Consider the following 14,389-nt stretch of genomic DNA (forward strand, 5'->3'; position numbering starts at 1 on the left):
TTCGTTGAAGATTAGGAAATCGACGTGCCTCGGTGCGCACATTTATGAGGGCGATCAGGAAACGGGTGGAAAACATAAGCATACCAGCCTAGCTTTGTTCGGCAGTGTTTGTAGCCGCCCAACAAGGGTGATACTACAAGACGCGAAGGTTACCAAGGGGCCCTGAAGGGTTTGGTGAAATAAGTCAGCTGTGAACATCTCAGCCAAGTCTGCTGTCGTACGTACGCGGTTCGTCGAGCTCGCAAAGGTTCCCTTTTCAACAGAGGCATGTTCCTCACTTTTTTTCTGACGCCTTATTTCGTAATCAAGCGGATTCTCCCATACGTGGCTTATTGGTAGCTGTGGTCGGTAAGTACGTACAAGGTTAGAAAACGGTAGTGTAGTCACTTCAGTTATAATGCTACTTAATCATCACACTACTTGCGTAATGCGCTCCGTCCTCTTTTGCAAAATATAGTAAACTATGAATGATCCCCCTCTTCAGGAGAGACAACTCAATATACGTTCTACAGCATTTCTAGTCGCACGAGAAACTTCGCTTCAAAACACGCCAAGCTCACAGGACAGAAAAGCTAAGCAAATCACCGAGACAGTGTGTGCCAAATAATAGCACTCTTCCTTCTTTTCTTTTTTTTTATTAGTAAACGAGGGGTCCGATTGCTTTATCACCAGAATTGGATGGTTGCTTGCATGGAGGAGCTGTAGACTGTGGTAGGTCTGTGGTAATTGCCACTGAGGACGGTTCACGGAAGTTCTGAGCAACAAATCTGATGCAGGTCCGTGACATTCGACGTTATCCTAAGCATTTTGCAGGCAGATTGCCTCCATTGTTTGGTGTTCCACAAAGCGTTACCAGGCAAACCACTGCATTTTTGAGTGAATCCAGTACTGTGTGTTCACACGAGTACAGCGAACAGAATTAAGGCGAGAGTGCCGTGACCCCCTGACGGTGCAGCAAGGCGACGACGATTTGCGTGATTTCTACGAACGACCATGAATTGATATGAACGAGTGCATGAAGGCGCGAAATATGGATAGAAATGCAGAAAGCAATTGCTGCACGGACTGAAGCACACCTGAAGCTTTTCTTTTGCTTTTCCGATCGCTGTTTGAACGGATGCAACCACCACCCGGTGTTCTGCTGCCGGGATCTTCGTACGCGTGCCGCATGGTTCGAGCACAGCTAGCAGACGAGAATTAATCCGAGAGTCGAATTATAATGGTGGCATGACGATGAAAAGAGCATATGGTCATCGGCCCAAGTTAATAGACAACTTGGTCCACTGGGTCGGCGTATTTCTTGTCCTGGTAATGTCATGCCATTTTTGACATACAAGGCATGACATGTAACACATGTATGACGTGCATCCAGTTACAGAAATGCATGTCATGTAATTTATTCCATTATAGTAATCTCTTTTACGACATTCGTGTCAGCTCAATTTTCTAACATTATATATGATTGTAATATTGTGATAATTAAACAAGATCATGTAGTCATTGGTCATTTCTTTTATGTACCAGGACATGCGTGCATTACATACCATGCTCATGCACGTCTAGTCATTATTTCCATGTCATTAATATCCAGATATACCTATATATATAGAGTTATGGAAACGGTCACGACAAGCATGTGATGTCTATGTCATGACGTGGCATGCGTCTTGTATGTCTTGTTATTTGTGTCAGGTCATTCATGCGAGCGGCATGATCTGGCATACAAACATGCAGGGTGGCAGAGTGTTTAAAGATTGACGAACAAGTAAGGAACGAATGTAGTAAGTGTGTAGGCAATATTAAGAAACTCATCTTGAAGATTTGGTAGCTACACTGCTTGTTGAGGAACCATGGAAGAAAGGAAACGATGTAGAGTATTATTGTAGAATCTATTACTGTCAAGTCAGATTCATGGAAGATTAGGGCTGCTTGTAAGCAGCACCTCCGGGTTACAGGATATACACACTACAACGGGAAATTACAGCTTGGCTCGAGGGAACGGCAGAATCTCGTAATTGTCAACAGAAAACGTAAGCGGTAAATTAAGATAACTTTGGGAGTGGGGAAACAGACATTCCTCTAGTTATTATGTCGGAAGAAATATACAGATAGTTGGCCAATAGAAAAGAGCAAGAACTAGCAGTTTACTTTGAGTAGACGCCACTGACGTATTAGTTCGTCTTTTTTTTTTTTGGACATCTGAGAGGGAAACTTGGAGAAGTACTACATTTCAAAAAGAAACAAATACCTAACAAAGCAGCTAACAGTGAGGATAAAATAAAAAAAAATGACAGACTGGACGTTACAGCTCTAGACACTATTCGATATATTCTAATGTCAGCGGCATCGCTGAACTTCTTGCTGTTCGGAACTGGTCAGATCAAAGCTAATCGTATCGCGATATGTAATTATTTACAAGTCACGCTCTGTAATGCGTTCTCTCCTTCGATTTATTATTACCGTTCACCGTATTTCGTATCATCTTAGAGTTACATTATATTTGGGCAACCTAGTTCTCTTTCGTTCTCTCAGCTATTTCCTCTCGGCACTTTTCATACATATCAATTTGTCTTTTGATTAAGATAGCAATTATACGGGTGCTCGAAGTGCCATTCACGCCACCTCCGTGCTGTCCTGCTATCGACAACGCATGCGCGGCTCGCGGGCGATGGGTTCGAGGGTCTCCAGATAGGCGGAGTGTGGTTCGAAAAAGTGGGGAGGGGGTGGACACTATTTCAAACGGGTGAAGCTTAAAATATATGGTTTAATTTCAGGCAACTAAAATACGTAATTCGATTACTCGAAAAAAACAGCTTAGCTGGAAATTGGGCTGCCATGCCGCATGATCGCAGAAGTCAACTGTTTTTTCCTTCAACTGCGAAGCTTTCTCAAAAAATCTCTATGGGTTTTTCTTTGTAGCTTCCTCATAAAAGTCGGGTAGATAATATTTTCCCCCTTCATAAACGTTATACACCACCTTGCGAGATTCCGGAGAATTGATTTGTCATATTTTTCGTTTATGGTGTGTGTGTCCGTCGTGCAAATTGAACGATAAGTCTCGCTTTGAAACATCGTGATTGCCCGGGCCTATCTAGCATGCAGCGGTGCATAAGATAACAGCCAGCCAGCAGATGCGGGGAAAAACGCCACCATCGCTGACAGAACTTGTGATACCGTATATGTAACAGAACTTGTAATCCGGCTCGACTAAGGGCCGGATTCCACACTTGCCAGCCCAGTATTCGAAAAAACAATGCTGAAATAAATAATTCGAAGGCTGAAGAGAGCGTAGCAGCTTCTTTATATGCTTTTGGAATCTGATCACGTGTCAGGTGCAAAGCTTTGACGTCACAGTCATTTCACACGCCATGTAGGGCACCGAGGTCGACTACCCATGAGTGTGCTACCGAGCCGAATCTGAGCACCGGTGACAGCGACTCTATTGAGGGTTATCGACAGCCACCAGCAGCTTGGTGTGCTCGCGTGAACAAATATATGCATTATGAAAGCAACAGCGATCGCTCTTTTTGGACAAAGAAATCACGAATCAAGAAATCAACAAACCAGCACCGTTTAGTGACAACACCTCTTTACGATTACGAAAAATAGTGCGGCTGTTACACGAATATATATGGTAAATGCTCAAAGCAAGTTGTTTCCAACTACCAGCCCCCACATGGCCGAAGCACTATTCCTAGCGAGTGTTCCCGCCTTCCAGAGAAGTGTGCTGGAGGCTGACCTACAAGCCGTAGCACTACCGAGCTCGATCTCTCGGGTTCGATCCCTGGCGTGCATGACGGCCATATTTGGTTGGGGAAATGCAACAACGCTCGTGTACTTAAATTTAGGTGCACGCTGAATAAGCTCAGGCAGTCCAACTTAAACCGGAGTGTGACCGGCCTGATAATCAGATCGGGGTTCTGGCACGTAATACCCCAGAATTTGGCAATTACCTCTTGCAATTAACCTGTGGCCCTGAGTCCTCAGCGGCTACGAAGCACCTGACCAGTGCTTCGTATCCGCTTCGTGCTTCAGGCCTGCAAAGCGGTAGAAGGTTCTAATAATTTTTGGAAACTGAACCTGGCAATGTTTATTAGACGAACCCTCTCGACTTAGGCTAGCTTGGCACATCTTCATGAGGAATTATCAGGCATTGTCTGGGATATTATTGGCCTTAGTGAGCTTAGAATAACTGGTTGGGATTATGCAGTGCAGACTAACGGCCACGCCATCTGCTACACAGGCGTTCCGGATAAGAGAGAATGCGGGGTAGGATTTCTAATTCGTAAGGGCATAACGGGCAGCATTAATGAGAAGGAAGCAGTCGTCGTAATAAAGCTAACTAGGATATGTAGATTAAAGGTGGTACAAGCCTACGCTCCAACCCCGATTAATCATGAAGAAAAAATAGAACAGTTTTGGAAAAAATGGAAAAGTTGTTCACTTAGCAAAGAGAAAGGTGCAATTACAGACAGCTAACTGCAGTCATGGGCGACGTAAAAGCTATAGTGGTGGGAAAGCAGGCCGGGGAACAAGCATTTGGTAACTGCAGCATTGATTCTAGGAACAGTAGAGGAAAGACGTTGGTAGAATTGGCGGAAAGGAATAGACTCCGAATAATGAATTCCTTCTACAGGAAATGGACCTGGAAACGCCCTAGTCGATAAACAAGAAATTAAATATACGCGTATTTCCTACATTCTGCCGAACTCAGCATAGTACAGGATGTATAAGTGTTAGGTAAAGTGCAGCGACCATAGGTTAGTGAGGTCCAGGATTTCTCTCAGTTTGAAGAGAGGAAGAGTAAAATTAGTCACGAAGAAACAGGCCAACTAGACCCAGTAAGGGTAAAAGAAGACGAATGTAGTCTGGTTCTCGCAAACAAATATGAAGCTTTGGAAGAGCAAGATAAAGATAACATAAAGGCAATGAATGAAACCGTAACTAGGCTGATTTCAGAAGCGGCAATTGAAGTTGGAGGTAAGGCACCAAGGCTCTGCTTTGCCAAGTAAAAAGCACCCAGTAAAGAAACGACAACACATGAAAGTATCTAACGCAAGAGATCAGATAGAATTCCCTGAACTGTGTAATCTGATAAACAAGAATAAAGAAAGCGATATTCGAAAATGTAACATCGCAAAGATTGAGGAAGGAATAAAAAATAGCCGCAGCATGACATCTCTGTGAAGAATACTTGGCATAGGACAGGACAAGATAAATGCAGTGAAGGATAAGCAGGGTAATGCTATCAGGAATTTTAACGATATAGTAAACCCACCAGAAGACATGTACATACGGACATGTACAGCACCTAGAGCAGCCAGGCAAGCATCATTAGAAGTATTGATGAACAGGATACAGAGGCCCTTCCGTAACTATCGATAAAGCTAAAGGGCACTGCAAGACATGTGCTAGGGAAAAGTGGGAGAAGAAGATGGAATAACAGTCATTTTATGGGGCATTTGATTCAGTAGAGGTACTAGCAGTAATGAAGTCATTGCTTAATCAAGGAGTAAAGGAGGCATACGTGCATATCTTGGGAAATATCTACTAAATTGGCACAGCTACCTTGCTTCTCCACAAGAAAAGTAGACGATTACTTATCCAGAAAGGCGTCAGGCAATGAGACACAATCTCCCCAATTCTATTCACTGTATATGCTTACAAGTATTCAGGCTATTAGACTGGCAACGCTAAGGAGTGAGGATCAGCGGCTAATACGTCAACAACCTTCGGTTTGAAGCTGACATTGTCGTGTTCAGCAACACTGGGGATGAATTGCAACAAGTGATTGAGAAACCGAGGAAGTGCAAGAGTAGGATTAAGATTATTATGTCGAAGACAAAGGTAATATTACATAACTTGGCAAGGGAACAAAAATTTATGACCGCCAGCCCGAGTCAAGAGTCTCTGCAGGTGTACGTTTATCTAGGGCAATTACACACAGGGAACCATGATCATGACAGCGAAATTTAAAGAACAAAAATGGGTTGGAGTGCGTAAGCCAGGCATTATGAAATCCTGACTGGGAGTTTACCATTGTTGTTGACAAGAGAAGTGTACAATTATTGCATTCCATTTCTAATTTCAGCAACACGCAGCGTACCAAAAGGGTCGGTGCTATGCCCGTTGCTTTTTCTAATGTTTATTAATGATCTGCCTAAGATCATAACGTCGTCTATGAAACTTTCTTGAACGGTTGCGACCTGTATCGACAATAAAGGTCGCTAACGGCCTAATAATTTTGGAAGCAGATCTTAACGTTAGATCTGACCATGAGACGGGGACACGCACACATGCGTTGTGTCGTCCTTGTCTTTTCGCGCATTTATTCTTTCACTTTCACTATGAAGGCGTTGTATGTCGCTAGCGCACACTTATTCGTTCACTATGAATTCAACTATGAATTTCAACTAGCGCGACGCTCTTCGACAGGCAGTATACACGTACCGAGCAAGCCACCCGTGAAACGTGAAGAACACGGCTGCACTCACCTGCTTCAGCTGGCGATCGGAGGACGTCTGGTGGCGCCGGGACGCAGACGGCTCGAGAACCCAACTCCATGCCCTCCTGCACGGATTGAAATTACATGTTTTGTACAGCTCCGTGGGTCACTCCGGGTGTTCGGTTAACAACAAATCATATGATTTCTGTATCATCGAAGGCTGGTGGACACATACAGTACTTGCAGTGCCACGACAATATGTTATGACGCTGCAAACACATTTACCTTCGCTTGTAATTAAAGAAAAGGAGAGTGGAATTATCGAGAAACTGTTGGAGATAAAACATTCCCAAATCGCTCACCCTTCGGAGCCACCACACAGCTTTGTCGTCTGCTTTGCATTTTTTTTTTCATTCGCTTGGGTTGTCACGCGGCACACTTCAGTATGAAATTACGCTTAAATTAATAAATATAAGCATGCTGGCCCGTTAAGAATGTGTTTTTCAACTGCGAAGCTTTGTCAAGAATCTGTATGTGTTTTCTTTGTCTCTTCGTGATACAAAGTCGGGTCGGTGACATTTTGCTCTGTCTTAAACGTTATTATACTCCGCCTTTCGGCATTCTGGAGAAGCGATTTGTCTTTTTTTCGTCTATGGTGTCTGTGCCCGCCGTGCAAGTTGGACAACCAGCACTGGACGATAGTACAAGTGAACTGACGATATTAATATTGAGCTCGCTAACTTTTTTGATCCTTTCTTAAGCCAGTTTGATGATCGCACTGTTGATGAGAACTGGATCGTTTTCAGAAATAAAATATATGAGCTCACCGACAAGTTAGTAATATCATGCAATGTTAAGAAGCCCTGGTTCAACTCCCAGTTAAAAAGGCTTTCCAACCGGAAAACACGACTGTATCGAATAGCAAATAAAAGTGCACTGGCTTCAAAATGCCATGCTTATAAGGCGGCAAACGACACCTACATAGAGGCTATAAAACTTGTCAAAAAGGCATTCCACGTACAAACAGTGCCCAAAACGCTTGCGAATGACCCCCAAAAGTTTTGGCGTGTTATTAACCCCTCAAAAAAAAAAATAATGCGGTCACGCTGATCGATTCTAGTCGTTCACCGGTACAAGATGATTTATGTCCCCGTGTACTTAATTCTTTATTTTGTAACAACTTCGTCACATGTACTGATTCTGTGCTTCCAACTTTTGAGTGTTGCAATTACCCAGCTATGGATTTTATAATCATTGAACCTCTTGGGGTCGAAAATGTAATTAAAGGTCTAAAGTTGTCATCAAGTCCTGATGCTGATTTGATTAACGCAAAATTCCTAAAAAATACTGTTGTTTATTCATCTCTTCTACTTTCAAGAATTTTTCAGCAATCTCTAGACACCCATCAGCTCCCTGCAGATTGGAAGGTCGGGAAGGTGGTCCCACTTCACAAGTCCGGCAGCAAAAATTCGCCCCTCAACTACCGCCCCATTTCCCTCACCAGCATTCGTTGTAAGGTTCTTGAGCAAATTTTGGACTCACATTTAGCAAAGCACTTAGACAATAATTCATTTTTCACTAAAGCACAACATGGTTTCCGAACTTGTCTTGCGAAACTCAACCTCTTTCTTTTACTCACAGCCTTCATCTTATTCTTGACAAAGGTTCATTCGCTGACTGTGTGAAAGTGTGTCATAAATTGCTTCTATTTAAACTTACCAAACTTAGTCTTGATCCTAACCTGTTTGCATGGCTTGAACATTTTCTTCTTAATTGGTCACAGTACGTTGCGTCAAATAACCATATATCCCCATTTAGCCCCGTAGACTCTGGTGTGCCCCAAGGATCAGTTCTAGGCCCTCTTCTTTTCTTAATTTACATTAACTATTTACCCAATGATGTTTCTTCTAGCATTTACCTTTGCGCAGATGACTGTGTTATCCTCCGTAAAATCTCAGAAAGTTCTGATAAGTTCCTACAAGACGATATTAACGCTATCTCTAACTGGTGTGATGTATGGTTAATGCAACTTAACGTAACTAAATCTAAATGCATGCGTGTAACTCGCAGCAATATTCCTCCACCGAACTATTATCTTAATAATACTTCCCTAGAAGCCGTAACATCCTATAATTACCTAGGTGTACACATAACCTCGACGCTTTCCTGGTCACTACACATCGATAAGGTAATCAACAATACTAACCGCATGCTAGGTTATATTCGCCGAAATTTTTCTTCTGCTCCGATGTCATTACAGTTAATCTTATACAAAACGCTTATTAGGAGTGAAATGGAGTATGCCTTATCCATCTGGGACCCGCACCTTCAAACCCTTATTCAATCACTTGAACTAATTCAAAACAATGCTGCGCGTTTCATTGGTAGTAAATATAGTAGCACTTCAAGCGTAACTTCGATGAAAAATTCCTTGCTACTTCCTCTGCTCTCAGCCCGACGTAAGGGCTCTCGCCTTGCTTTATTTCATAAACTATATTTCCACAATTCCTACCTGCGCGACAATCTTATATCATCTCCTACCTACATTTCCTCTCGCATTGATCATAGCCATAAGGTTGGAATAATTCAGTGCCCCACCAGAACCCCTGTCAAGAATCATTTAATCCCAGGACCTCTCAAGAATGGAACCACCTTCCCGGCGAAGTTGTTGCAATCAAGGACAACTCAAAGTTTCGTTCGGCCATATTCGACATCATCGCTCCTTGATACAATTAACTAATCAATTTTGCTGCGTTAACTACACTACTTTTGCTGCTTTGTTAGTTATGTATGTCTTTCTTTAATTTTTTTACCCACTCCCCTCTGTAATACCTCGGTCTTGAGGGTACAATAAATCAATAAATAAGTCTTGCGATGAGTCGCGCGTTCGCTTTGAAACATCGCGATTGTCCAGGCCTATCCGGCATGCAGCGGTGCATTCGATTTAAGAACTTGTAATGCCGTATATACTCGACTAAGGGCCGGATTGCAAACTTGCCAGCACAGTATTAGAAAAACAATGTTGAAATAAATAATTCGAAGGCTGAAGAGAGCGTCGCAGCTTGTTTGCATGTTGTTGGAATCTGAGCACGTGTCATTTTCGCACATAACTGGGAAAAGCTTTGACGTCACAGTCATATCTCACGCCATGTAGGGCACCGAGGTTGACTATCCATGAGTCTGCTACCGAGCCGAATCTGAGTAGCGGTGACAAGGACTGCATTGAGGACTATAGACAGCCACCAGCAGCTTGGCGTGCTTGCGTGAACAAATATATGCATTATGAAAGCAACAGCGATCGCTCTTTTTGGACAAAGAAATCATGAATAAAAAAACCGCCAGAAAATGAAACCGTAGCGGCGCACCTCATTACGATTGCGGAAAAATAGTGCGGCGTTTACACGAATATATATGGTAAATACTCAAAGCAAGTTGTTTCGAACTACCAGCCCACACATGGCCGAAGCCTGCAACCCGTAACCCTAATGAGCTCGAGGTCGCTGGCTCGACAACGGGAGTGCATGGTGGCCGTATTTCGATGGGGGCGAAATGCAAACAGGCTCGTGCACTTAAATTTTGGTGCACGCTAAATGATCTCAGGTGTTCCTACTTAATCCGGAGTGCGACCTGCCTGATAATCAGATCGTGTATTTGGCACGTAATACCCCAGAATTTGGCAATTACCTCTTGCAATTAACGTGTAGGCCTGGCTCCTCAGCGGCTACGGAGCACCTGACGAGTGTGGTGGTCAGGCCTGCGACGCGGCGGAAGGTTCAAATAATCTATGGAAACTGAACCTGGCAACGTTTAGCAGACGAACCCTCACGAGTTAGGTTAGCTTAGCACAGCCTTCTTCAAGAATTATTAGGCATTGTCTGGGATATTATTGGCCTTAGTGAGGTTAGAAGTGTTGGGCAGGGTAAAGTGCAGTGACCATAGGTTGATGAAGCGCCAGATTTCTCTGAAGTTGAAGACAGAAAGAGTAAAATTAGGCTAGAATAAACAGGCCATCTAGACGCACTAAGGGTAAAAGCAGACGTGTGTAGTAGGCTGGTGCTTGCGAACAAACGTGAAGCTTTGGAAGAGCAAGATAAAGATAACATAAAGGCAATGAATGAAACTGTAACTAGGCTGATTTCAGAAGCGGCAATTGAAGTTGGAGGTAAGGCATCAAGGCACTGCTTTGCCACGTAACCAAGCACCCCCAAAAAAAAAAAAAAAAAAAAAACACGACAACATATGAAAATATTTAACACAAGAGACCAGATAGAATTCCTTCAACTGTCAAATCTGATAAACAAGAAGAAAGTAAACTAAGTGATATTCGAAAATATAAAATCGCAAAGATTGAGGAAGCAGTAGAAAATAGCCGCAACATGACATCTCTGCGAAGAATACTTGGCGTAGGACAGGACAAGATAAATGCAGTGAAGGATAAGCGGGGTAATGCTATCAGCAATTTCGATGATATAGTAAAAGCACCAGAAGACATGTACATACGGACGTGTACAGCACCTAGAGCAGCCAAGCAAGCTTCATTGGAAGTAGGGATGAACAGGATATAGAGGCCTTGCAGTGCAGTGACCGTAGGTTGATGAGGCGTCAGATTTTTCTCAAGTTGAAGACAGAAAGAGTAAAATTAGTCTAGAATAAACAGGCCATCTAGACACACTAAGGGTAAAAGCAGACGTATTTAGGCTGGTGCTTGCAAACAAACGTGAAGCTTTCGAACAGAAATAATAATTATATGTGGTTTTTTATTGGCGCAAGGCCCAGATATGGACAAAGAGCCCCATGGCGCATTATGAATGGAGTGGACAGTGAGTTGCGAGTGGTCAATGCAACGTGGATGTAAAACGCTCAAATACTAGTCGCTTTCAATTGCGTAAAATATACGAGTATTAAAATAATGATAATGACTAATGATGTCAATTCTCCGATGTCAATTTTCTTGATGGTTACGTCTTGATGGTTACCGAAAAAATCGTCGAGGTGGCGGTTGTTAACTTTATATAAAAAATAACCTAAACTACTCTGTTCTTTCCGAACTATTGGTTGTTAATTACAATTATGAGTCGATTGCTGTGAAATGCTGTGGTACTGTGATCGTAACCGCTTATCGTCCTCCTTCTGGTGATTTTCATGAATTTGATTTGTTAGCAAAGTTCTTCAATACGTGACCACATTAGGTCTGTCGATTGTTCTGATTGGTGACTTTAATATAAACTTATTATTAGCAAATCCTCAAACGCACGTTTTATAGATGTTATAGAGTCATTTAATTGTGTTAACACTATTAAATCACCCACCAGAATAACGGCAAACACTGAAAGTTTAATTGACTTGTGCATTACCAACCACGATGTCGCAGATGTGTTCTCAGGAATCCTCACTTTAGACGTTAGTGATCATCTGCCAATCATTGTTTTCATACCACGCCCCAAAAGAAGAAACTGTCGTCCGAATGATGTCCCTTTGTTGCGCAGGAATTTTAATAGTGAGGCATTAGATTCTTTTCGATCTATGGTCGAGAGTATAGATTGGGCGGATGTATATAATGAAAGTGATCCCAGTTTATCCTACGATATATTTTTGCACAAAATTAAGTGTTCTTACGACACTGCCTTCCCATTGCATCAGGTGAAAGGACACAAGAAATCTAGAAAACCATGGGTTACCCGTGAGTTATACAAGAGAATTCAAGCAAGGGATAGGTTATTTGATACATTTATTCGTTTCAAAGACGAAACGACACTCCGGGAATATAAAAAACTTAGGAACAGGCTTAACTCGGATCTTCGGAAAGCTATCGCTGAATACTACCAAAGATATGTTTGTGTCCATATCAAACGATCGTACAAAAATATGGACAGCAATTCGGAGACTCAAAGGCAACCGAAACAGTTTGATCCCTAGCACACTTATTTTCGACAATGTAGAATATAGTGACTCTTCCGTAGCAACCAAATTTAATGATCACTTTTTGCAAACTGGGGTAACAAATACCATTCCCACGTATACTTCCACAAAAGATCTAAATGGTTATGTTTCATTAGACAGTACAAACTCTATGTTTCTTTCCCCATGCAGTGAAGTTGAAATCTTTAATTTAATTAGGTCTTTTAAAAGAGACAGTGCACCCGGATATGACGAAATCAAAGCGGAAGCAATCATTCGCGTTGCTGATATTTTGTGTGCCCCGCTATGTCATATATGCAACGCGCTGGTTTCAGGGATTTTCCCAGCTAGTATGAAAATAGCCAGAGTAGTAGTTCTGCATAAAAGCGGATCATTAAACGCTCTAAATAATTATAGGCCAATATCTGTGCTACCCGTTTTTTCAAAAGCTTTAGAACTAATTTTAAAGATCAGGGTAAGCAAATTTCTGGATCAAAAGCAGGCCCTTGTCGAACAGCAGTATGATTTTCGCAAGAATAAGTCAACAGAAGAGGCACTACTGAACATTAAAGAAGTAATACTTAATAATTTTGAAAATAAGCTATACACTGCGGGAGTTTTTCTTGACTTCAGAAAAGCTTTTGATTCTATTAAGCATCAGATTCTGTTTCAGAAGCTTCCTTTATATGGAATTAGAGGTGTTGCTTTAAATCTTATTCATAATTATGTTTCGGGTAGATTCCAGTTTGTAAACCATAACCGTGTTTGTTCAGAGTTGAAGGAAATAAAGTACGCTGTACCACAGGGGTCTATTTTAGGTCCTCTGTTTTTTATTATTTACATCAATGATATTGTAAACACACCGTTTACACCAAAAAAATGGTCCTCTATGCCGATGATACCAGTCTATTCTTATTTGGTCGTAATTTAGCTGAATTAGAAACAGTGGCAACTAATTGGTTACACGAGTTGCTAATTTGGATGTCTCTCAATCAACTTGAGTTAAATGTTTCTAAAACTAAATTTATTTTTTTAAGCCCAGGAACAAACCTGATATCACTGATATTTCTCTTTGCTTTGATACCTGTGCGATTGAACGTGTATCTGTATTTAAATTTCTAGGAGTAATTTTCAAAGAAAATTTGAATGGGACCCCTCATGTAAATAAATTGCATTCTAGCATTTCCAGGTCTAACTACATGCTCTCTAAAATCCGGCATCTGGTTCCGACTTGGTTAAAACGTGAGTTGTATTATTCACTCATTCATTCTCATCTATACCACTGCTTACTGATCTGGGGCACGACAAGCAAAACAAACTTAGGCAGGCTAACCGTCCTTCAAAAACAAGCTGTCCGCCACATAGAAAACCTCGGATGGCTCGATCACACATCAGAGTTCTTCTTAAAAAATGAAATACCTAAAGCCGATCAGCTATACAACCTCAAGCTATATACATACATAAAAGGTGAAATACAGAAAAATGAGTCTGCATTTGTAGATACATATTTACCTAATAGCAAGCAATATAAACTAAGATATAGTCGCTTTCAAGTTCCACTCTGTAGAACCAAGTATGGAACTAAACAACTGAAGTACCTAATACCAACTTTTTTAAATACAAATCCGCAAGTTCTAATTAATGCGAAGGAATGTATGTCAACGTCTCGTTTTAAAAATATTGTTAAATCCTTTCTGTTGTCCTGTACACCTCCATAAAATATCTATGACCTCAAGTGCCAGGTTATAACGATGTATAAAAAAATGTGTGTGTTTTACTAACTATCGCTATTTTTTGCTGTACCAAAGCTTATTTCCCGTAAAATGTTTTCGCTATCTACTGTTTAATTTCTGGTAGAATGTTCATGCCATTGTTGAACTATGCATGGGTGGTAGGGCCATTGTCAGGCAGTTTCTTCTGCCTTTAGCCGTACCTTCCCCTGACCTGTATTGTGTCGGAAACAATAAAATGAATGAATGAATGTGAGCTGTGAGCATAAAGGTTCCGTTACGAAGCGATGGTCCTCAAGAGGGTCCTTGAAGTCAA

At 41.7% G+C, this 14,389-nt stretch overlaps 1 protein-coding gene across 4 annotated transcripts in view; it reads left to right on the forward strand.

Annotated features, from left to right (window-relative positions):
• The window catches only part of LOC119433221 (uncharacterized), a 155,571-nt gene that overhangs the window by 114,997 nt on the left and 26,185 nt on the right, over window positions 1-14,389 (forward strand). Inside the window, exon 6 of one of the 4 annotated variants that reach the window (XM_049658935.1) lies at window positions 7,824-7,957. The exons of the other annotated variants lie outside the window; for them this stretch is intronic. The gene's annotated coding sequence lies outside the window, so the exon portion shown is untranslated. The remainder of the gene's footprint in view (window positions 1-7,823; window positions 7,958-14,389) is intronic. 4 annotated transcript variants of the gene reach the window in all.

The sequence above is a fragment of the Dermacentor silvarum genome, chromosome 11 (assembly GCF_013339745.2).
Source record: "Dermacentor silvarum isolate Dsil-2018 chromosome 11, BIME_Dsil_1.4, whole genome shotgun sequence".
Classification (NCBI taxonomy): Eukaryota; Metazoa; Arthropoda; class Arachnida; order Ixodida; family Ixodidae; genus Dermacentor; species Dermacentor silvarum.